The sequence below is a fragment of the Triturus cristatus genome, chromosome 1_2 (assembly GCF_964204655.1).
Source record: "Triturus cristatus chromosome 1_2, aTriCri1.1, whole genome shotgun sequence".
NCBI classification, from domain to species: domain Eukaryota; kingdom Metazoa; phylum Chordata; class Amphibia; order Caudata; family Salamandridae; genus Triturus; species Triturus cristatus.
The window spans coordinates 981,250,394-981,273,371 of record NC_140580.1 but is presented as its reverse complement, the minus strand read 5'-3'; the positions used below and the strand labels follow the sequence as shown (position 1 = coordinate 981,273,371).

Below are 22,978 nucleotides of genomic sequence, written 5' to 3'. Positions count from 1 at the left end.
CTAAACTAAGGAACGGCGTCGTCCGGGGAAGGCGCCGGGGGTGGAACCGGTGTCGGTGCCGGCGGAGGAGGCGTCGTGAGGTCGACCGGCGCCGGCAGAGATCCAGGCCTGGATCCCTCAGGGACCTGCGGCGTCGGGACCGAAGTCGACAACGGCGCCGGGGCTGGAGCCGCCGGCTCGTGAGGTCGCCCAGTCGAGCCCGCGGGGCCCGAAGGAGCGCCGGCAGGCATCGACGGCGGAGCTAGGCCCCTCATGGCCGAGAGGAAGGCGCTGATCTCCGCCGGAGTCGCGTCAGTCCCAGGGACCGGCGGGTATGGAGACGGACGAGGCTCCTGCGGCTCCGATGGAGCCGCGGGGGTGGGACCACCCTGACCCTCGACCGAGTCGCGCGACCGGCGAGGGGAGTCCAAAGAGCGGTGTCGCCTCTTGGACTTCTTCGAGCGCTTCGACTTACCTCCTCCTGGACCGGGACCGTGAACGGCGCGGAGCAGAGTGCCGAAGCTCGAGAAGCTTACGGGACCGCTCCCGCCTAGCCTTCGAGGTCAAGTCCTGACAGTCGAGGCACGACTCCGCATCGTGGTCGGGCCCCAGGCAGTAAAGGCACTGGCGATGGTGGTCCGTCACTGACATCATTCGATGACAGGAGTCACAGGCCTTAAAACCAGGCATCCTACCGGCACCAAAGTCGAGTCGACAGAAGACCAAAAAGAGTCAAAAAAGTTTAGTCAAAAAGTGACTAAGGGGTAAGCTCTTCCCGGATCGGCGCTGTCTGGCGCGGAAAAAAGAAGAACTGACGTCAGCGCGCGAGGGCGGCGTCTAAGTACTCCGACGACATCATTCCGGCGCACGACGCCGACGGACGCGGAGCCGCAGACGACGCCTAGCGACGCGCAAGGGGTATTGCTGACAAAAAATCTTTCCGGATCCAGCCTGACGCCTGGGGATATTCTAAGGCGAGGAATCTAACTAACGTGTTTCTTTCAGATTAAAGCAGCTCTCTGCACTATGCTGAGTATGCAAAACAAATACAACTGCACCACCTCATAACCCTGCGCCCTCCTGACTCTCTGCAGTCAGTCCCCACATTGTCCAACATGGCTTCTGGTGGGGGTGTGATTACTGTTTAACCTGCCCTAACGCAGGGCAACTCTCGCAACAGGAACAAACTCCACTACACTTTTACGATTTCAGCTGTCAGTAAACGTCAAAAAGGTGCTTCTATTAGACAATGGATGCTGGGCACAACAGTACAGTGGATTTGGGTCTCTGCCAGGTCGTCCCTAACGTAGGAGCTCTTCTAGAGCCCCCATCAGTTATACGAACCACCTCAGAGTCCCTTTGATGAAGACATTGTAAGTCCTGTCACTTGGGATTTATTGGCCTCCCCTGCAGTCTTCTTAAGGGAAGCCCATTCCAGAAGAGACTAACCTGCTTTTATTCTTGAAAGGCGGGTACAGCTCGGGTACGCCGCCATTATGGCAGTCGCGCCGGGCCCCCGCATCAGGGGAAGGCAGGGAGCGCCGCGCACAGTAGTGACGTGGCGTCCTGTCTCCCCCGAACCCCTACACCTGATTGGCTGGCCGGGCGTGAACCGGAGGCACTGTCAAGTGCTTCCAGTTCACGCGTCGGATCAACGTCGGGCAAGCCGGTCAGAACCGGCTTGCCTGACTTCAAGGGGTTAAAATGCTGGGGAGCTGAGCGGACGGTCTCTGTTTACCGCTCCCCAGCCGACAGGTCACGCATCTGGGCAGGGCCTCACTCTGAGGCCCCAACAAATCTTTTTCTTCTTATTTTTCTTTTTTCTCTCTCCGCTGCAGGTAGTCGACGTGGGAGGATGATCAGCTGTTTTTTGGAATACACCTGAAGGATTTTTTTAATCAGGGGACTTCGAGCGCGCTGTAAGCGCAGGGCACAGTAGATTTCTTTTGCCCAGAGGCTGTACTGGCGGGCCTGCACTTTCATTGTCACCGGGAGCCACACGGGTTGGAGAATACTCACCTGACCCACGAGACTAGCTGGTGGGCGTGGCTCTGGTGGAGTGGGTGCTGGGGCCGGCCAGGGGACCGCTACATCTGGAAGGTAAGGGTCAGGGCAGTGTCCCAGACCGGTGCGCAGTGTGCTGGTCGAGTGTGTACCATTGTGGGACTGGTGTTGGAGGGTGTTGTTGTATGCCCTAAATAGCCAGTTACTCCATTTGGGGGGACAGTGTATTGAAGGACCCTGCTTCCATTTGCTGATTACTATACCATAGTGGTCCAGTGCAGTGTGAGTGAATATATAAAATGGCACCTACGGTGAAGCGGGACGAACAGCGTTCAGGCATGGATATTTTTATGGAGACAACGATGCAAAAAATGAGGGTGGTGGACTCCATGGTGAAGAAAGTGGATGATATGGGACAGACCTTAGCAGCTTTGAAAGAGAGGGTTGAGGGCCAGGAGGGGACAGAGGACAGGCCCAGGCGGATGGAGGTAGCACCTAAAGCAGCCTTTCCCCCAGTACCTAAAAGTATTAGACCTAGGAAAGGTGGGGCACTGCGACCTAGTGAAGGGGAGGGGACAGAGGGGGTCACAGCGCCAGCTCCTGAAGGGGTGGGACCCAGGACTGTGGAGCCCGTCCCGGTCCCACATACCAACGGTGGTCAGCCTAATGCGGGTGTTGGGGGTGATCTGCCTAGCAACGAGGAGACAGGAGCTCCGGCTGGGGGTCAGCAAGGCACACCGTGTGCCCCTATCCTCATTGACAGGCAGCCGGGAGCGACGGTGGGCACCCCACATGCCCCGCTGGTCCATATGACTGGGGGCCCATCTGGGAGCACACCAGTCCAGCCCGATTTAGTAGCTAGTCTAGCAGCGGAACTTCCTTGGCTGGAAAAGGTGGGCAACTGGTCCCCGCAGCAGGGGTGTCGGGTAGCGGGGAGGATGTATTGGAAAAGGCCAGACAGATAATGGCACAATTTGATAGGGTTCAGCCCGGAGGTGGACTAGCTGTACCAGCAGTGGGCACGACAGGGGCGAATACAGGGCCAAAGGGAAGCGTCGGAGTCCCCACCACAGTCACCACGCCAGCGGATGCAGGAGCAGCAAAGCCAGTGGTAGCAGCATCAACAGGTATACCGCATACATTGCCACCTTTGGGTTTAGATGAAGTCCGCTCCGTTAGGGAGCAACTAGGGCGACATGTGTTTCAGGAGACTAAAAAGAAGATTGGGAAGGGCTCCTATGTGAATACGTTTTCCCTGTTGCTGGATGAGGCAGAAAGGGAGGAGGCCAAAAAGAATAAGGAATGGACGCACCCAAGAGAGTGGGCGAGCAGGTTGTTGAAGTTTAGGGTTGAGGAAAGATTGGTTAATTGGATCAAAGGTTTCACGGTTTTCACATCAATAATGGGCGAGCGTTTCCCAGGCCTTGCTTCAGAGATGGCCTGCTACCAGAATAGAATCACTTGTGCGCATGGCACTTATGGGGGCAGTGGGTGGAAAGATTATGACAAGGATTTTAGGAGAGATAAGGTGTCTGACCCGGCTCTGGGCTGGAATCAAATTGACATGATCAAATACCTGATGCACTTCAGTGGGGGTCCACAGGATACCACCCGGGATCAGTCACAGGACACCTTCAGGAGTCAGCCCTTTCGCCCAGGTCACCCAGGAGGCTCAGGGGGCGGGGGAAAAGTAAGGGGGCGTGTTGGGCATTTTAACAGGCGCTCGTGTAACACGGCAGCGGGCACATGTAAATTCAAACACGCATATTCTTTCTGTGGCAACTCCTCACATCCAGAGTCAAAGTGTTTTAATAAAACAAAGGACAAGGGAGGCAAAAAGCATGACTGAGAGTATGTCCCTTGGTAAGGCCAGATCTCCCATTATAACAAGCGTTTAGATACCATGGTTGAACAGTTACAATTGCCCCAAGTCTGCGAGAATTTTGTTGGAAGGTTTTAGGGATGGTTTCAGGATCCCCGTGCCTGGGTACGTGGGGGTGTCACACTGCCAGAATCAGTTATTGGCCAGGACTAATGAAGAGTTGGCGGCAGCAAAAGTGTGCCACTGAATGACTCCATTGATGATGACCTATGCAGTGTCAAGTACGCTGCCTTTGATCAGACAGTTGAGATACTCAGGGGTTTAGGGCGGGGCGCTTTGTTGGCAAAATCAGATATTGAGTCAGCTTTCCGCCTACTGCCAGTGCACCCACTTGATTTTCACCTACTGGGTTTTCAATTCAAGGGTAAGTACTATGTGGACAAGTGTATGCCCATGGGATGTTCGGTGTCTTACGCATATTTTGAGAAATTCAGCTCTTTTTGGAATGGGTTTTTAGGCGAGCGACTGGGAACCAGTGGGTACTACACCACCTGGATGACTTCCTTTTCTTGGGGGCGCCAGATTCACAGGATTGCGGGTGGACATTGCAGAGGTTCTGCGCACTCATGCGAGATTTTGGCGAGCCTTTGGCACAGGGCAAGGCTGTGGGGCCAAGCACTGAAATTGGGTTCCTGGTGATTGAGTTGGATTCAGTACAGGGAGTGTCACGTCTACCGCTGGAAAAAATAACGGCATTTGAGGCTGCCTTGCAGCATTGCTTGACAAAGGATAGGGTTATACTTCATCAGTTACAGCGGGTCGTGGGACAATTGAATTTTGCTTTGAGAATAATTCCTATGGCACGACCTTTCTCATGCACCATCGCACAGGCTATGTCAGGACTCAGAGAGAAGCATCATCACACCAGACTGTCCAGAAAGATCAGGCAGGACATGCGAATCTGGAAAGCATTCCTGTGGGACTTCAACGGTAGGGTTGTGTGGCCCAGTGCTCCCAGGTCCAGCCCAGAGATGGGTCTGATGACCGACGCAGCAGGTAGCCAGGGTTTTGGTGCATTCTAGGTACAGCACGGGTTGCCCAACGCTGGCCAGCGTGGTGGGAGGCCACTAGGCTTACAACTAACATAAGCTTCCTTGAACTGTTTCCCATCCTGGTCGCATTGACGGTTTGGTCAGAACAACTGAGGAATCAATCTGTGGTATTCTGGTCCGATAACATTGCTGTGGTGGAATGCATAAATAATCAAAATGCAAAATGTAAAATTATCCTGCGTCTACTAAAGGAGATAATACAGTTGTGCATGAGAATGAATTTGCTGTTTAGAGCAAAACATGTGCCAGGAGTTTTAAACCACGCCGCTGATGCACTCTCGAACTTTAAGATGCAGGTATTCAGGTCTCATCACCCAGAGGTGGCAGAGAACCCAACACCCTTCCCAGAACAGCTTTGGGAACTTGGTGCCCCCAGTTATCAGACCTCGTGGCAGCTAGCCTAGCACCCAGGACCAGGAGGGCATACGAAGGGGCGTTTGGGGCTTACTGATATTCCCTGGGGGACAGTTGGCGGGAAAAAATGGCACGACACTGTTTCTGTCATTTCCTATTTGAGTGCCATGAGAGATGAGGGGCGCTCAGTAGCATCAGCAAGGTGGCCTAGGGCAGCCATTTCCTTCTTCACAACAGGACCCGGAGGGCATACGAAGGGGTGTTTGGGGCTTACTGATATTTCCTGGGGGACAGTTGGCAGGAAAAATGGCACAACATTGTTTCTGTCATTTCCTATTTGAGACAATCACACAAACGGTTTAAAGCCAGGGGGTCTCGGGGAAAATTTAAAGACCGCATAGGGTTTATTCCCCAACGTATAGAACAAGAAACAATAAGAAACCCTGAGGTCTACAAATGTAAAAGATTAAATGATGAAGAGAAATATAGAAACGGACTAAGCCCAATAGAATATATCTAAGGGCAATCCCTTTGTAGGACGTAATCCCTCACTCACCATAGGTGACATGCTTCATCATTTGGGATTCTCCTCCCAGAGGAAAAACCTAGTTCCTCTGGGGGCTACAACCCCCTCTCTGAGAGGGAGGAGCTCAGGGATGTTTTGAAAAGCACTGGAGGAGAAACTAAATCCACAAATGATGAGCTTCTAGTATGAGTGAGGGGTGCAGTGCTGGTAAACAAACAGTTAGTGAAAATAGTGTAGTTAAAACTAGTTCAAGAACGGCAAACGAATAGAAGAAATATTGCTGTAAATATTTCACCACCGTGCATGACCAGGATTAAAATCATGTACACCACCAGTCACAGAATTGCAGACTGTGGTGATCATTCAGTGAGTAATGGTCGACATGTTTCAGCCATAACGCCTAAGAAAGGCTAGGCTTTCATCAGGACCAATTGAGCTACTGCACACACACGCCTGTGTGTCATCCACACAGGTAAAGGATACACCGGGCACATAAGAAATACTTAATGTGTGTCCGTCAGCAGTGCGTTTCACATTCACCCGTAAAGACTGGGTGAGTCAACAACCTCCACCTGGCAACCGCTCAGGAAAGGAACACCGCTCTCTCCGTCGGGGAACCAAGACTACCGAGAGCCGGCTTGGGAGTGAGGTGCAATGGATTGGGAGATGGTCCTCAAATTGTTATAAACACTATGTGCACCTACACATGCTATAGAAGTGTTTTCTTTCATGGTTCTTGCAGTTTCTACATCCTGTGACGCAGGGGGGAAGCCTGCATCGGTCCACCGTCCAAAAAAGGCTGCAACATCCTGTCAGGCAGGAAGACAACAGTCAGCAGGTTGTCGTCAAGAAGTGCACGTTACAGACCAGGTGCACGCCTGGGAACGCATGGAACAGGATGTGTGGATAATCGGCCACTCATATGTAAGGAGGTTACAAAAGTGTTTTTGTTGCAGGTTCCTATGAGGTCAGGGCACGTCAGGCAGGTGCAAAAATCTAGTTTCAAAGGCAAGGTGGTCTGAGACTAAGCCAGTTCAGGGCCCTGGTAGCACGCGCCCAGGAAAAATGTGAGGGGCCTCCTACGGTTTGTATTTTGCATTTAGGGGGTAATGACCTAGTGCACCTGGGGCGGAGGGGCGTAATTGAGGCTCTGCTGACTGAGGTAGGATGGTTAACAAAGAGATGCCCCAAGTCAATGATAGTGTGGTCCCATATGATTCCTAGATTAGAGTGGAGAGGGGGTGAGTCTATGTGGGCTTTAAATCATTTGGTTAACCGGATTAACAGCAAAATAGAAGAGTTATTCAGGACCCGAAACTGAGATCTATAGGTCATGGGTGCATCCAAGGGGAGCAGTTTTTCCTGCAGGATGGTGTTCATCTCTCAAGTCCTGGTAACCAGATATTCATGGAGAACATAATGGCATGGTTAGAGGGTCCAAGGCGCAGGGCATGACCTTCTGGTAGGCAGAGGGTGGAGGCCAGATAGTCGGTCAACTATACTGGCCTGTGGCGGTAAGGCCATGATTGGTGAGCATAGTTTTCGGTCCTTAGTGGGCATCACTATTGTAAAATGGGGATGCACAAGGGGGAGACAGAGGGTCTCTTATGGAACTCCAGGGGTAGTTACAGCCGGTAGGCTGGAGGGGTGCGGGGGGAAGGGAGGTCTCGCTTCCAGTAGGCTGGTTGGCCAATCCCCGCACGCACATGCTCTCAAGGGCGCAAGGAGGCATAAATGGAGTTTAACCAGACCATATTGAAAGGTGGGCACAGCTCGGGCATGCCGCCATTATGGCGGTCGCACCGGGCCCCCGCACCCAGGGGAAGGCAGGGAGCGCTGCGCACAGTAGTGATGTGGCGTCCTGCCTCCCCTGAACCCCCACACCTGATTGGCTGTCCGGGCATGAACCGGAGGCACTTTCAAGTGCTTCCGGTTCAAGCGTCGGATCAACGCCGGGCAAGCCGGTCAGAACCGGCTTGCCTGACTTCAAGAGGTTAAAAGGTTGGGGAGCTGAGCGGACGGTCTCTGTTCAGCGCTTCCCAGCCAACAGGTCATGCATCTGGGCAGGGCCTCAGTCTGAGGCCCCAACAAATCTTTATCACCCACCCACCATCCCCTAAGGCAGATGTATTGTGTGATCAGTATTTTTTTTCCGTTTTGCAGGAGGAGTAATGTAAATAAATATACTCAGTTTTGATGGTGTGTCAATGTTTGTATTAAAAATGTTTGCTTTTCTTAAACTAAATGATTTTAATTTTCAGGGTAACTAATTTTGTCGTATTTTACATGCGTTTTTTCCTTGGTCAGGCGGTAAGGTCATGATTGGTGAGCATGGTTTTCGGTCCTTAGCGGGCATCACCATTGTAAAATGGGGACGCCCGAGGGGGAGACAGAGGGTCTCTCATGGAAATCCAGGGGTAGTTACAGCCGGTAGGCTGGAGAGGTGCGGGGGGGAGGGAAGTCTTGCTTCCAGTAGGCTGGTTGGCCAATCCCCGCACGCGCATGCGCTCAAGGGCGCAAGGAGGCATAACTGCAGCGCCCCTTTATGGAGTTTAACGTTGAGGGCGTGGGGTGGCCCAGGGGAGGTATCCATCCGGTAAGCTGGGCCCCCTAAGCAAGGTCACGCCGGTAAGGAGGTTGGGACCTAGCTGCAACAGGATCTGGGGCCGCCAGTCATTGACCTTGCCGTAGGCTCTAACAGGGATACGCAGAAAGATAATATCTTCATCACTTAGATTACGATAGGATTGGCTGTGTATTAGAAGCATGTTAAGGTTAGCCAATTGACATCTTGTACCTATCAATGTATTGGACTTCCTGCGTATTGTACATAATGTAAATAATATAATTATCAATGTTTTTGAGATTTATGTAATAAAATACGGCCGGGGCTACTACGACCCCTAATCCAAACAGTTGTGGTGTTGGCATTGTTTGCCTTGGGGAAAAGAGGGGCAGCGAGCCTCCAGGGGAGTGGGGAGGGTCCCCCATTTCTCAAGGGTATCTGTCTTATTAAGGGAAGGGGGGTCTTAGGCAGTACCAGACCATATCCCACTGAGCCACTCCACCCAGGGCATCCAATCAATGAACTGCCACTGCTTCCTCATAAAATAGACAATCACTGAAGAGACGATCCTCCTTCTCAGATTGAGGCTGGTGGGGTACTGGGGGCGCCAAACTTTCCTATGTCGTGCGGGCATCAGACCCCTTGAGCACAGGCTCCAATCGTTGGAAATGATAGAATAATGTATTCATTTATTTTGCAGTTTTTATATGGCGCGAAGTTGACCCGAAGTCACATTACACAAGGACACATTCATTTCTGGTAGGCGCAGGGAGAATAAGGGATTTGCCCAGAATCACAGTATGTTGAGTCGATGCAGGGACTCAAACCTGGTTCCCAGTTCCAAAGTCAGCAGTTCTGGCCATTACGTCACATTCTCTCCCAGAGTCACCTTTTCAGTTGTTTCAAGCACACCCAACTGTCCCTGCAGAGAGCCTCCACTGCAGCTATAGTCAGCAGAGGGCCCCGTGGCAGGACAAACCACAGGCAACAGGGCCAGCTGGGCCCCCTTTGATGCGTAAGGAAGAACCGTCGTCACGCCTCGTCAGAGGTAGTAAGTGCTATATACATTCAATTAGAATGCATGTACTGCATTAGCACTACCGCCCCACACCCGCGTTTAACTAAAGCAGTCTTAGTCCTCTCTTCGGCTTCTCTCAAAAGTAGCTGTGCCCTGCCCTTTCCTCCTTTCAGACATCCTAGATATGGTTTTAGCTTGGAATGTCTCAGAGCTTGTACAAGTAAAAGAAAGGGGGACAAAATGCTCACTAGAAAAAAAGCACTCTCTACGGTCACCCACTCTATTCTTAATCAAGCACCAAGGCACACGCAGGAGACGGAGGTGTGCACAGTGTCACTTTGATCCCTTTGGTGATTCCATGCACACACTCAGATTATTTAAATGAAAAGGTAAAGCCAATTGTAAGCAGATAATCAGCCAAACAAGGGCAGCTCTAAGACTTAGTGCTTGTTTGGCTCTCCTTATTTCGAGGCAGTGGGTATAGGTTAATATCAAATAATATTCCCAATCATTTCCAGCTCACCATAACAGACATTATTTGGTGTTCCCTCCACTTACGCTTCAATATTCTCAACTTGGGTCAGGGCTGGTAAAACTGCTCCTTAGAAAAATCTCTGCAATCGGTGACCTTGTGTTCTTCTTCATGACACCTAATTTGCTGGCATGACGTTGATGTCGGGACATTCCTGCTCCTTTCAGAAGTGGGGTCACATGAGCACCAGAGGCCATACAACAGATAGTTGCAACAGGCATTTATACCCATTTTTTGTGGCCCCTTTTATAATATTTAGCACTCCAGTACAGAGTTTGCATCAGCACAAGCACTATTGGGCGTAACCTTAAGCAAATTGAGGAAACCCTTTGCCACTGCACCATACTTGGATGGAGGCACAAAGACAAGTCATCAGGAGGCCCACTTGACTGTGGGACACATATGAGGTGGTGGGCAGTCAAGTCACCTTCCCAGGACACCCTTGTAAGGGTGGACATGGGTCCCAAGGACGCCCCGAAACCCCTCTCTCAGGCACCATAACCCAAATAAGGCTTTGTGTCTCATGAATCATGGCCATTCATTATCACAGTTTGCACATCTGTGTTTATGGTTTTTATATATATATATTAGCCAGTGGTGGGCACCACTGGGTAGTTCTAAGTAGGTCAGCTGTTCCATAGGAAAAGCGTTTTTTGCGTAACTAATAAATTTCGCACTGTTTGACAAATCTCCACGAAGCTTTCCAAAAAGGTGCCACTTTTGACTAGTTTGTACATGGAAAGGTTTGGTGTGATCCGGCAAGCAGGTGCCGAGAAAACAGGTGGGTCCCAAAACACAATGCATTTTCCATAGACTTCTTTAAGAAGGGATACAGCAAAAACTGCTGAACGGAATTACACCAAATTTGCCAGGAAGCTAGATTTTGGTATGTAGATTATGCTTTTTGTGATTTTGTGTCAATCCTTTCATTACTTTTTGAGACATTAAGGTTCACAAATATATAGATATCTGGACAGTTGGGTTCAAGGGACTCTCACGGGAGCCACGCAAACCCAATAAAAAAAATAGAACTTTCTGATTGGCCCAGGGAGCTTTTTTTCCCGTGGGCCAATTCGCTCCCACGTGAGTCAGACTCCCGCATAAGCGAGAGCTCTGATTGGCTGCCAGCAACATGAGAAAATGTTGCTGGCAGCAGTTATAGGACTCGGGGACTTATTCCCCTGCCCTGACCATGTAACAAAAAAAACATGTATGGTAATAAAATATTACTTTACATTTAAAAAATGATCCGTTTTTGTTTTTTTTTAAAAACCTTAGAGATTCACTGAAAAAAACAAAGGTTAAAGTAACATTATAGTTCGGTGAATACATCAGTGACAAAATTAATGTTTTGAACCAAAAAAACCCACAAATTCACCAGTTATAGTTAGCAGAACTTACTATAACTTGTGACCCCACATTGCAGTGCTTATGACCTCACATATTAACTTCACTCATGACATGTTCTATGACATCATTGATGACATCACCAATACATCATCCAAACTTTGCTTTTGCACATATTGCTCTATAAACTGGTATGGCATTAAAGGCCAGACAGTAAGAACAAAATAACGTAGAAGATTAGGAGGCATCATTAATGCCATCACAGATACTACTCCCTTGGGTATAGAAAGCATAGGCTATGTGCAACATTGACCCTATACCATACACTTCATGGGTAGCGTAGTTCACATTAACAATCAACCACAGATCTATGGGAAACCCTCATTGAGTACGCTGTTCAATCTGCATACAGCTGTTCAGAGAAAGCCAAGTTCCTAAAAATACTGAACGTCTGTGACAAAACAAGTGCATAACTATGCACAGCTTTCATCTCTATTAAACCCCCCGACAGTCATCGAACCTACATTGAGAAATGAAGTTGATATGAGCAGAAAAATGGGTATTGTAAACAGTATTCATTCTAGGGAGAGAACTTACTCTGTACCATACTGTTTGCAGACAGTGAAACTCCAATGAGAAATACACTAGAGTATTAAAAAGTACCTACTAAGAACAGTGTACACTCTATGCAACACTTGGCAAAAAAAACACTATTTAGTTCAAATAAGCAATGTCTAAAGGTGCTAACGATTATACGACCTGCAGCCTTCATACTGTGGTGAAAACTTGACAGTTAAACCAACTTCGAAAGCAAAACAAGCACATGTACATAGGTTAATACCTGGTGCACATAATCTATGTTACTGAGAAACTGCCATATACAGACAATTCTGTCTAATAACCGAAGGCTGCTTACAATTCTTAGTATGTTGTATATACAATCTTTGCTCTGTTGCAAACTTTTTCTAGAGTCTAAAAACTTGCGTGGAACATGCAGAACACTATTTGTCAACTGTCACCTTAACAGAGGGTTACTCTTCAATGCAAACATTTATAACGTGTTCCATATATGTACTCAGCTATGATGTATTAGGAGCACATGCATTTTGTAAACACACCCATTTGTTGGACGCAGCCTGCACAAAATTAGATAAAGAAGTAGTATGGCACGGTTATCTGCATAATTTCTGACTTCCCAAAAGGCAGAGCAATCCCACGTGCATAATCTTGGTAGAAAGCTTTTTTCAACACCCAGTTCAGGTGCAGCACCCTACAGTGGTCGAAGGCAGAGCCATGAATCATCAATAAATACAATTAACAAACTAACATCTTTTGGTGGACATTCTCACACACCTACTGCATTGGTTCACCTGAACTTAGACTGGCATGGAGCACAAGTGGCAAAGGTTGGGCATGTATTACAAAATCTCTCGCACAAGATAGGGTCTCGGGTCTTTTCCTGTGCAGCCTACAGACACGAGAAACTCCCACTGTCAGAAATCAAACAAGTACATGACCAACCTCAATCTTGCAAATGGTTCAAAATGAGACTTTTAATATGCTTTCTAGTCTAGAAACCACAAAGAAGTCCCATTTTCCTACTGTCAGTATAACACAAGCGTTCGTGTTTATAGAGACAGTGAGAGAAGATGGGACCTAATGGCCAACGCTGCAAATCTTGACACTGAGAAAGTAGGTTAGATCCCCACCTTCAGATCAACATCCTGCAATTCGGGGCAAATCGCTGAATCTGCTTTAAACAAACGTGCAATGTAATTTGGTGCTCATGCAAAGCGCTCTAATGCCCTTGGGCTAAATTCGAGCCGTATAAAAACTACCAAAAACACAACAACGAAAAAACTGTTGCTACCCTTCCTAGCATGTGGGAAGTTTTACCAAATTACCCGAGTAAAGACAATCCAGTCACCGCGGAACAATACTCTCTCGCTGCAGAAAAGCGAACACAAACGGTCTGTCACTGTGCCCTACAGAGAGGGGGCGATGGGGTGGAAGATGCACAATGACACTGATGCCCGCGGTGGCTGGCACATAGCCAAGGCCCTGGTTGCTGGGAACGCCAACCTGAGCCCGCCCCCAGGCTCCCAGGAGGCATAATTAGCCGGTTAAGACCCTCCAGGAGGTGCTAAGTACTGAAAGATACCTCCCAGGCCATCCGTCAGCATGAGCCCCCATTAGCGGTGGTAAAATAAGGGGGCTGAGAGGGCTGTCATTAGCAGAATACGGTGGAAGATATGGCTGCAGAGGTGGGGCGGGAGGCTATTGATTAACCCATGTCTGCCATTGCACGGATCCTTCCTCCATTTCAATGGAAGCATTAGGGAGGCGAATTAGTGCTGAGTGCCTTTTAACACCAGGGACTGGTTTCACCCCTCCTCCCCTGGATGAAAACACCGCAGTGGCACTCTGGATAGTTTCACTGGGAAATGTCCGACGGACATGTTTTTTTTTCTTGCAGCCCCGCTTAAGAAAAGTCTGCCTACTGTGGCCCAAATTATGAAAAATTTGTCTGACATCAGATTACTCTACTGCAGGCCAAATTACGATAAATTCGTCTGCCATGGAATTTCTCTATTGCACCCCAAATTACGAAAAGTTCGTCTGCCAAGACATTTCTCTATTGCAGCCCCAATTACGAAAAGTTCCTCTGACATGGCATTTCTCTACTGAAGCCCAAATTATGAAAAGTACGTCTGACGTGGCATTTCTCTACCACAGCCCAAATTATGAAAAGTTAGTCTGCATGGCATTTCTCTACTGCGGCATCAATTACGAAAAGTCCGGCTGATATGGGATTTCCCTATCGTTGCCGGATTATAAAAAGTTCTCTGAAATGGCATTTCTCTACAGTGTCCCAATTACGAAAAAGCCAGCTAACATGGCATACCTCTACTGCAGTTCCACTAATGAAAAGTCGGGGTGATATGGCATTCCTCTACTGTGGCCAGATTACAAAACTTTTGTCTAACATGGCATTTCTCTACTGTTGCCCCAATTGCTAAAAGTCCAGCTGATGGCATTTCTCTACTACGGACCGATTACGAAAAGTCCATCTGATATGTCTTTAAACAGACCCGATTATGGAAAGTCTGGCTGATATTGCATTTCTCGACTGTGGCCTCTGTTAATAAAAGTCTCGCTGACATGGCATTTCTCCACTGCAATCCCAATTACGAAAAGTCGTCCGATATGCTATTTCTCTACTGTGAGCCCGATTACAAAAAGTCCCGCTGATATGGCAATTCTTTAGGACTCGTACCCCCCCAGGATGGCTCCCGGCCCTGCCCCCAACCAAACCCACAAAGCAATGCTTGACGACCAGAGCTGTGGGTTAAAAAGGCCATGTTTATTACAAATCATCACACAAACATGACAATATATAATTCATACAATTTAATACGATATGGATTTATCAAATTCAATCGTTAATAAATACTTATATTTAAGTTGCCCCTATCTTCATGCTCCATCCTCAAGTCGGGCAGAACTCAATTTATTTACACTAAGAACGTTGTCTATTGCTCCAGCACTAAGGGGCCTTCTGGCTCGCGTCCCCCAACCAACTGAGAACCACGCAAGGCGCAACCCACCTGCGTCCTTGAGGGGTGAGCCCCTGCCATCTGGTCCTTGTCCGCCACCTGAGGGGCCCACCCCTCCACCACCAGGCTGCCCATCGGGGCTCGTAGGGAATAACCAGGGGCGGAAGCCCCATGCCCTATTTTAAACTGGCGCCCTTGCCCCCAGCCGGTGTCCTGTTCTCTCTGGGGTGAGCTTACCGTCTCTCCACCTCAGTGCTGGCCTAAGGAGTATGCAGGAGGACTCCCCTTAACAATGTAAAGGCAATTTATGTGGCCTCTTTACCGCCGCTTAGAATATTCCACATGCAACACCTCCCCAAGCTCTAACTTTAGGGACGGGTGGGTGGGAGATTACAGGAGACCCCTGCATACCGGGGCCGGCGCAGTCAGAAAGAGGGCGAGGACAAGGGCAAGTTGCCCTAAATAGGCCCACGCCCTCTCACCCCTCGAGGCGCCGGCTCCGAACGGAAGTGACGTCACGTCGCTGCTGACCCGGAAGTACTTCTTGCTGCAATCGCGCTTTCTCCAAGGACGAGAACCACCAAAGGGGAGGGGCGCGACCGGGTGCCCGGGGAGGCCGAGTCCTAAGTGCGCGCTTCTTTATATTTCGCGCTTGGCATAGGACTCGTACCCCCCCAGGATGGCTCCCGGCCCTGCCCCCAACCAAACCCACAAAGCAATGCTTGACGACCAGAGCTGTGGGTTAAAAAGGCCATGTTTATTACAAATCATCACACAAACATGACAATATATAATTCATACAATTTAATACGATATGGATTTATCAAATTCAATCGTTAATAAATACTTATATTTAAGTTGCCCCTATCTTCATGCTCCATCCTCAAGTCGGGCAGAACTCAATTTATTTACACTAAGAACGTTGTCTATTGCTCCAGCACTAAGGGGCCTTCTGGCTCGCGTCCCCCAACCAACTGAGAACCACGCAAGGCGCAACCCACCTGCGTCCTTGAGGGGTGAGCCCCTGCCATCTGGTCCTTGTCCGCCACCTGAGGGGCCCACCCCTCCACCACCAGGCTGCCCATCGGGGCTCGTAGGGAATAACCAGGGGCGGAAGCCCCATGCCCTATTTTAAACTGGCGCCCTTGCCCCCAGCCGGTGTCCTGTTCTCTCTGGGGTGAGCTTACCGTCTCTCCACCTCAGTGCTGGCCTAAGGAGTATGCAGGAGGACTCCCCTTAACAATGTAAAGGCAATTTATGTGGCCTCTTTACCGCCACAAGGGGGACCAGGGCAGACCGCCCTTCGCCCTCCCCACCACGAGGCAACCCCTGGATCCTTCATTTCCTACCAATCCTCCGGCTCGGAGCCATGTCGGATTCAAATGCCTGGATTCCTTCTCCTGGATCCCAGGTATACCTGTGCCCACCTTTGCAGTGAACTCCACGATCCCCATTCTTCGGCTGCATCAACAAGCAGGCCCCCTACCCAGGGCAACGCTAGGCCATACCAGCCTTCCCAGCACTTGGCCGAAATTTAACAGGGCATCTAACCATAATTGTGGCTCTTAATTTCTCCCTGGCGTCATGAGACCACGCTATCTTGGCAAAAGACCTACCTAAGTATGGGCAAAATCAGGCCGATCTCCCTCGAGGCCCATTGGCCTAAGTAACGCAAGATAGACCAACTCAGAAGAAACATCTATCCAAAACAGAATCAATGGGAATTGAGCCTTTAACCATGAGAGTAAGAATGCCAGACCTTAACCATTAGTCCACAGTGACCCGGTCATGACCGATCCAAATGCCCTGATTCGTCATTCATATTAACTCATCAATGCAGGACAAACCAACTCAAGGGGACTGCAGTCCCACCTGGAGTCTTCGGCCAGCTGCTAAAGAGTAGGATCCCAGGAGCAGCCCAGTCACTCACCTGAGGGAGACATTTTTTAACCGCTTCACTCGAGCTGCTGCTTACCAATGAACAGTCCGAGCCAAAAACGCACGGGCCAGTGGTTCTGTGTCTACACCGATTAGGGCAAACATACTACCTCCATCTTGCCCGGTGAAATACCTGGCTAGCTGCGCCTGTCGCGGCCCCAATTCTGAATCTAGTGACCCACCCTCCTTGCTTTCTCCGCTGCAGGAACTAGTCCAGTGTGCGATATGCCCTACCTATGGACCAGACTGCCCCTGATACCTGGTGAGCATATTTTTTCCACCCTGAGCAACACCCAGCCGTTACCGGACACCTCTTAATATGATCAGGTTATGACCTCTTGTAGGGAGCGGGCCTGTCTACTTTAGAATCCCAGTGCACAGGAACTGCAGGCCTCCCATTGCCCCGAGTCTTGAAGCCCCCGCTAGTCTGCTCCGCCTGGGGGGTCCCCAAAAATTTAGTAAGGAAAGTCTGTCGTACGACTTGCTGATACCTATCCCTCTTGTAGGAGTTGCCCATATACAGAGTCCCCCTAGTCTTGTACTGAAAAAATGCCCACCCTCAGATGTGCTCCCAGTCCTGACCACTGAAAAGCGCTCCCAAGGGATACCCCTCCCAACGACCCCGGTCGAACCACATAACTGCTGCCTGAATGGATGCCACAATGCAGATGCAGCCGGAAGTGACCCAGCGTCCAACCCCACCCCCGAGAAAGAGTGGCCCGCCTATTCCTGTGTGCCCCCCCTTGGTCAGATGAACAGCGAAGCATAAGGCATCCTCTACCGACTGGTGCCCTACTTGTTGTCTTACACCTCATGAAGACGGACCTCCTTCTTCCTTCCACCCCGCTTGCTGAAGCCACCGAACACCCTCCGATGCTGTAACCGGCGCCCTGGTGTTCCGTGCCCCCTATCATTCGCAAATCAGCCCTGCGCAAGCCCCCGGGGAACCAAATGGTGAGGTTCGTTACACTGCCTTCACTTCCTTCTGAGTGTGCTTGCAGTGCTAGGGTCAGGTCCCCTCCCTAACAGGGTATCGCGACCCCGCAGCCGAATCCCAACTGCAAATGTAGCCCCTCGCCAACCAGCAACGGGGGGGGGGGCCCAAGCAACTACCAATTCCTCCCTGTGATACCAACGGTCAGCCTATTCTGTGGTGCATAGGTGCATAAGATCCTGCATACTAAAAGATGAGGCTAGCCCCCTGTAAGAAATAAATGCCTATATATACGTGGCCGTGCCGGACCTCTCCTTAACGCCTAATTGCCCTCAAAAAGTCAGCACAGCGATGCCATCCAGCAATGAACCGCTGACATTGCCAAACACGGCCAAGATGTGACCCCTCGCCCAGAGTGAGATGGTGCTTATTGTAGGCAAAGCAAGAACTTTATCTTAACCCTAATTAGCGGACGGCAGGGCATCTGACCCCTTGGTGTCCAAAATGTGCACTCCTGTGCTCCTGTAACCTGAACCTTCCGCCGAGCGCCCTGTCGAATTCTACCCACAACAGGTTCACCCCTTCTTGTGCCACCCTGGCGTTTTCACTAGCAACGTCCCTCAGCAAGATTTGAGAAAAAATTTCCCGGTGTGCACACCTCCGTCCAAACTTGCAACCCCATCGGGGGCCCACCACAATCTTGACAATGCTACCAGTCAAATATCTTCCGCAGCCCTCTTGGCATTATATTATCCTCACCGATTAGCCATGTGGTTTCGGAGCCCTCCTCACGAGCTCCCTTATGTTACCGAACGGCCCTCCAAAAAAAACGCGGGACTAAGCGAATTGCCCTGAGTCGCGCATTATCAGGTGCTCCTGCCAAAATTCAAGCCCGGCTCCTCGGAAACGCTGACGACCACCACAGCCGAAGGCCCCACCGTCTGTCCTTCGACCTATGCAAACCGCTACCTCCGTCTCGCACCGCCTAGATCTTGATGCCCACAGTTGTAACCACAAACTAGCCTAAACACCAGCTTTCGCCCATCCGTCTTCTCACTACATCAGGGTTCTCGCTACCTCAGGGGTCCCACCCCATCCGCGACTCATGATAGAGTATCCCCAGCCATATTCAAGTGCCTGTAGCCTCCCCAAAAAACCGCCCGCAGCTGCGAGGACAACATGTCGACTTGTGCAACAAAAACATGCCCTAAAAAACCCCGGCTAGGTGTCTGCGCTAAGAGCAAGCTAGTCACAGCTTTCTGAAAACAACTGAAGCCTCCCGCCTGCCCCAATCCCTGCGACACTTAGAACATCCGGTTCCCCTGGCACCCAACCTGCCCGTCACGTGGCTGCCCTCTGGCCAGTCTCGACCCTGCCTTGCCCTGCCAGTGTAACATTGCTGAACCTCTCCCCAGCTGATACTCTCTCTGAAATACCATGTAAACTTGGGACCGACCACAAAACAGTAAAGGGCAGCCAACCACCCCATAACCACTCCTAGAAATCAATAGGACATCGTAATGTATCATGGAAGCCCATCCCCTTCACCGCACCGATCCGTGGTCAACAAGACCCACCTTGCTGCTTTCTCTCGCCGGCCACCCTGGAATCGAGAAAGGCTGATTCACCGTACGCCGTCCGTGGGGGAGCCGCCGCCAAACCGACGCTAGTCCCCGGTTGGCAAAAAGACAGAACCTACATAGCTGGGACCCCCAAGGGTGGTCAAGCTTTTTCCACGGTATCATCCCTTGCCCAACTCGCAGGCCGGGATCCCTTTTTCCAAGAGAAAAATGCCCATGCTTACCACGAGGTATGTTCGGAGCAGGGGACGCCACTCTAAAGAAGGAAACTGCTCAGGCTTACAAGATATTGACGCCCATCCACCCCTCGGACGCCAAGATCGCTATACTAAAGATTAAACCTCTTGTGTTTACCAAATATCGGCACACACAAAACACTTAGAAGCAGGGATCATTCTAGCGGAAGGAATCCCTCTGCTCGGGCTTTCGCCGCAGTCTCAGCGCCCCCACCTCGCCCGCCGGGATCATTATATCAAAGAAACACGTGCTCGTGTTTACTTCGAGGTAACCGCGTCCCCACTGACGCCCCTCGGACGCCGGGATCGCAAAAATAACAAAGGAAACATCTCATGCCTTCAACATATCGACACAGACACAAAAACCACACAGAAGCAGGGATCATTACAACACGAGGAATCTACCTGCTCGGGCTTTCGTAGCAGTTTCTGCGCACCCCCCTCGCACGCAGGAAACAATATACCCAAGAAAACGTGCTCGGGTTTGCTTCGAAGCATCAGCGCCCACACACCTCGGAAGCAAACACGAAAGGAACCTGCCCAGGTTTTCATTCACGCTACTCACGAGCACACCACTCACAAGCTGGGATCCGTATATATAAAAAGGAGGCTGTGTTTCAGAAAAAACGGCGCCCTATCTAATCACGAGCGCCCGGGACCCCTCTACTTCGTCGAAATTTGCGCTGCACCACGCCAGCTGCTAATTCACAAAAAACCGTATTAGCCCCAATGAAGCCAGCCTCCTGCTACTTAAACAGTGACCCCCAAATCTGCCAACATATCCGCACCTACAAACCCCTACAACTGATTCGCAATCGCCATTCCTTAGGCGTCGGTACAACATCTTGCGACATAGGCCTATATGGCCACACCTGGTATTTCGATCCTCCTTCGCACCCTACATCTCGCCACTCAAGTCCGAGTGCGCTCAACCACCCTCGCTGTCGCAATCAGTGCACATCTCTATGTCCAGTACGAAAGAGAATGTGCTAACATCGAGTATTCCTCCCCCAAGATGTATTACCACCCGGAAGTAGTATTTGGCAAACCTCGGACCATCCGCTTTGAGCCCGCAGCCAATCAACCCGCACTTATGCCCGCAACCACTCGCTTAACAACCGGGCATCCGCCTGCCCCAAACACGACCCCGACGCCATCTCCCAATTCACAAGCTCAAAGGCGGGGGGGGGGGGGGGGGGGCTCACCAGTGCCCAATGCAATGCGGTCCCCCCCCCACGCCCAATCCGCTAAACCAGACATATCCGCGCCCTGCTACAAGACCGCAGCCAACGGCCGCAACAAACGCACTCACCGATATAAGTTGGCAAACCGGGCCCACCTGCCCCCGCATGGAGCCACCGCTGGGCGCTTCACTCCAGCAGGGCAAATGCCCCTCAAACCCCATGCGGCCCACGGTCAACGGGCGGGGCAGCGCCCCCTCAACGAATTCCAACCGCGCCGAGACTCCCACCGCGCCAACCTCTTCCGGATACCGCCCGACCCCTTCAGAATACCGCACCGACCTCCCGCCGAGATTACAGGAGACCCCTGCATACCGGGGCCGGCGCAGTCAGAAAGAGGGCGAGGACAAGGGCAAGTTGCCCTAAATAGGCCCACGCCCTCTCACCCCTCGAGGCGCCGGCTCCGAACGGAAGTGACGTCACGTCGCTGCTGACCCGGAAGTACTTCTTGCTGCAATCGCGCTTTCTCCAAGGACGAGAACCACCAAAGGGGAGGGGCGCGACCGGGTGCCCGGGGAGGCCGAGTCCTAAGTGCGCGCTTCTTTATATTTCGCGCTTGGCATACTCTGGGCAACGCAGCCAACATAGCATTTCTTCACTGTGAAATTGATTCCCATCAAGTGGACTGTCGGTAGCACTGCGGAAATATTGAATATTTATTCTTTAATTTTCACATTAATGGTAAGTCTAAGACTCCTTCAAAAACTGCATAGGTTCATAGGTTTGGTGCCCTGACAATTGCCCCTAATGTACAAACAATGCAAGTTGTCTGTGGTATCCTACACCACAATTGCCAATAGAATTCACGTTGTCTGGCTCCGAGTTTATCAATTAATGTTCATCACATTTCAATGTATTGTCTTCATTAGTCGTACAAAATCTTTTCTTTTTTGTTAAAGAATCTCATTCTCACACCTTAGTAAATACTTCAAATGTTATGTAAAACAGTTGAATCTGCTAGCCCTCTGCAGCGACGTTAATTCATTATGTTATTCTCAGACAGTAATGCTTCTCTTGCTTTCAACCTGTGAACATATAGATGCGATCACCACAATATCTTTCGTGCTTTTTAGATGTAAACATGTCACTAAAGAACATCAGATTGATAGCTACACCATATAGTAAAGAAACTCATCGGAATAACTTGTTAAACACCAGGATTGATCATCCTAGACAACAGGCTGAATATTTGTCATACTCTGGATTACTAGGGTTGATTGATAAATTCCAGAAGAAATAACAACAATACTGTGACAAGCAAAAAATACAGAAAATTGTTTACACAAGAATTCTTAATGAAAATAAAACCTGCAAACATTGATCTAGAGAAGCTGGCATATGTGAATACATTTTCACAAGTGAGTTTGAAAATGAATTAAATTATCTTGACACTGGAACTTTGTGGAAAATGATGTATCTACATATGAAGTATCTTTTAACTAATAAACCAACTATGCTAGAAGAGGAAACATTAAGGGAAGTATCAGGACAATAGAAGCCCTTCAAAATATGACCAGAACACCATAAAAAAGAACAAATGTGTAACATTCCAATGTTTAAATTGTGTACACTGTTCAAACAGCATAAAAGGTCCTACTGCAAGGCTTCCAACAACAAGCACAAATGTCAAGTGAAACCACTTCACAGTCTCTGACACAACAAAGAATAAATAATTAACTAAATATCTATGTGGCAAAGATATGTTGGAAAAATAACCAAAAAGTGAAACATTTGCTTTTCTTAGGATAAGGCGAACATATTAAATGAGAACATGAACAAACCTGTCGGACAAGTTACTTACCCTCGGTAACAACATGATCTAGCCACAAATTCCTTACCTTTGAACTTCAAGGTGTCAGGCTGGATCCAGAAGATTTTTCGTAGTAGTACCCCTGCGTGCCGGTAGGTGGCATAGGTTGACTCCGCGTGGCATCGTCAGCGTCGTGTTCGTCATTGTCGTGACAACTGCGTCACCAATATAACTGCCACTAGGGCGTGCTGACGTCAGTACTTTTCACGACTTTCCACGCCAGAAGCGCAAAGCCATGAAGTGACTGACCATGGTGTGTTAAAAAAGTGAACAGCTAGGGCCCTGAAGGTAAACCACTTAAAACCAATTTCGCAGTGCGGCGAGGTTGGGTGGGTCGGTAAGGAATCTGCGGCTAGATTATGTCCCAACCAGATAAGACATTATCGAAGGTAAGTAAGCTGTCCATCTGATAGAGACATCTA

General features: G+C 50.0%; 1 protein-coding gene across 4 annotated transcripts in view; it reads right to left on the bottom strand.

Annotated features, from left to right (window-relative positions):
• EXD3 (exonuclease 3'-5' domain containing 3) overlaps nt 1-22,978 on the bottom strand; it is a 2,855,457-nt gene that overhangs the window by 822,008 nt on the left and 2,010,471 nt on the right. The window lies entirely within an intron of this gene.